The sequence below is a fragment of the Lucilia cuprina genome, chromosome 2 (assembly GCF_022045245.1).
Source record: "Lucilia cuprina isolate Lc7/37 chromosome 2, ASM2204524v1, whole genome shotgun sequence".
NCBI classification, from domain to species: Eukaryota; Metazoa; Arthropoda; class Insecta; order Diptera; family Calliphoridae; genus Lucilia; species Lucilia cuprina.
In genome coordinates, this window is record NC_060950.1 from 49368668 (window position 1) to 49371863 (window position 3196).

The window sequence follows — 3196 nt, forward strand, 5'->3', positions numbered from 1 at the left end:
AAATATCAATTGTTATTGTAACTGAAGTAAAAAATAGGATATACGATGTGTCAATTAGGTTTTTGTATTAAAAAACATTTGTTGATGCAATTTATTTAGTTTTTTTTTCATAAAAATTTACAGGTCAATTATTTTGAATTTTTTGGAATTCCAGTTATTTAAATTGGGTTTTTTTACATTTTTTGGATTTAATTATTTATTTGTTTAACACCATAATTGCATGGTCATATTTAAAATAAATATGTAATGTAATAAAATATTTTAGAGTATTTGAATAATAATAATAATAATAATAATAATAATAATAATAATAATATCAATACTTTGATAGCTATTTAATTATCCCCGTGCTAATACAATTATCCCCGTTTCCATACAAAATTGCTACAATAGCACATTAATATCTTTATTAAATATTTATAAATTAGTGTTTAATCCTAATAAAATGCTTAGAAATATATGCAAGTTTTCCTTTTTAAACCGGTTTTCTTGCACACATTTTCAGTTTTCTTGCACACATTTTCTGTGTTCGAGTTTTATTCAAATTCTATTCAGTTTGATATATTTTGTCAGAGAAATTAAAAAAACAATATATGTAAATATCGCTCATGAAGTGAGCATAAAAAATGAAGTTTAAAAGAATAGATCTCGCGAGATTTAAAATAAATATCGTGAAACTGAGTTGTGAAACGAGAGAAATAAATAAAATTGTATTCACGAGTGCAAAAAATGCCTACTCTGATTACCATCATACTTGGAAGCTTGTATTCATCTTTGCTCGAAAGCACAGCATCAATTATTGTGTCAGACTTTTCTGAAGACCAACTAAGGAAAATTCATAACTGTGATGTTGTCTTAATGTGTAAGTGGGGATGTGACGGTTTATCAGCACTTCCCGAATACAAACAAGCTTGTGGAAGTCGGACATTAGCAGACATTACGAATTCGTTCATATTCCCTTAATCCATCATCGTCAAGCATCGGGAATTCATTTGAAGATATATGGATCAATACAACTCCGGGTTCAAATTTTTGTAGACCCATTGGATTTGAATATATTAAGGAATCAAAGAAAACAACAAAGGATTTAGTGGAATATTTAAAAGATGATATAAATGCACTGGATCCCATTTGCATAAAAATAAAGGAATTCTCTATTAATGTATCATATCAGCTAAGCTTAACAATGATTGATGGAAAGGTCAGCAATGCCATAACAGAAACTTCTTTCATCTGGAGATGCTCAATATGTAATGAGAAAAAGTCGCAATTCTCAAATATAAACAAAAGCAGAAGTATTAATGAAGAAGTCCTGTCTTTCGGAATTTCACCACTTCATGCCAGAATACGATTTTTGGATTACTTTTTACACATAGCATACGACCTCAAATATAGAAGTGTGCCAGAGAATCTTACTAAATCAACAAAAAATAATGAAGAATTGAAAGAACTGAGAGCTGCGGAAAAAAGCAGAATCCATCGACAAACCACTTCCAAGTTGCGGTAGTACAAATGATGGTAATATGGCGAGGTTTTTCGTGATTTTTAAATTACTTCAAAAATAACTGGAATCGACAAGGAGTTGCTTCGAAGAGTTAACACTATTTTAATGGCACTGAATAGTAAACATAAAATTAATGGAAATCGATTTGGGGAATATACATTTGAAATTTCTAAATTATTAGTATCGCTGTATCCATGGAACTAACACTAACAGTACACAAAGTATTGTGTCATGGTCAAATAATAATTGAAACGAATATTCTTCCACGTGGAGAGTTAACAGAAGAAGCCCAGGAAGCGAGGAATCGATATTTTAAAAATTTTCAACTATTTCAATTCCCAAAAATGAGATTTTTACTTTTTTGCCCATAGGGTCCGCATTTTTTTTAGGACTGGTAAATACTTTTGGAGTAAATATAAAACATATTGAGGTTTCCAAAACTGCTTTAATAAAGATATTAATGTGCTATTGTAGCAATTTTGTATGGAAACGGGGATAATTGTATTAGTACGGGGATAATTAAATAGCTATCAAAGTATTTTTATTATTATTATTATTATTCAAATACTCTAAAATATTTTATTACATTAAATATTTATTTTAAATATGACCATGCAATTATGTATTAAACAAATAAATAATTAAATCCAAAAAATGTAAAAAACCCAATTTAAATAACTGGAATTCCAAAAAATTCAAAATATTATTGACCTGTAAATTTTTATGAAAAAAAAAAACTAAATAAATTGCTAAACATTTTTTTAAAATTGTCCAAATATTTTATTCAACACCAAATGTATGTTCTGTTATACTTAATACTAAAATATGAAAAAGATGAAATTAAAGGACACAAGTTTAAATGAACATATTTTTGAATGTAATTGAGATATTGGCTTGAAATTTTTTGTAAAGGGTCGAGAATTTCCATATCTAACTAAAAAATGATATTGAGGGATAAATATGGACTAAATTGTTGTAGCTATATGCGACCCTATTAAAATTTTGATATAAATCATAGTTTTAGAAATTTAACAAATATGTAATATATGACAAAATCTTTATTTATAAACAAAACTCAATGAAATTTTCAACGCTTGTTAAATTTGTCATTTCAAATAAGAAAATTGAAAAAAAATTTGAAAAGGGCATCCCGCAATTCCCAAAAATAGGAATGAAAATCCCAAAATGGTAGTTTTTACTTCTTTGCCCATAGGGTCCACATTTCTTTCAGGGCTGGGAAAATACTTTTGGAGTTTAGTTTTCTTAATAAAAGAGTTAAGACACATTTTTGGCAAAAAAACGGCAAAAATCTAAAATTTTTTGAATTTTTAAAATAAAAAATATTTTTGGATCTGTAAATGATATTGATCTGAAATTTTTTGTATATTATTGGAAATTTTGCTGTCTAACTAACAATTTGGTCCAAAATTACGCCCGGTATTCAAAAAAAAAGACGGACCAAGGTATGTCAAATTTTGTATCACTAAATTTTTAAATGCCTATAACTCGGATATTATAAGAATCTTTGTATTTGGGTGAAAAACAAAAAAATGGCACGAGTTTAAAAATTTGACACGTCGTAGGTACCCTACTTTGAGCCGCCACAGGGCCGTCCCCGGGGCATCTGCAGGTTCATCTTCAAAACTTAAACACGAATACTCCTTGGCTACGCTCATGCTAAATTTTATCCCG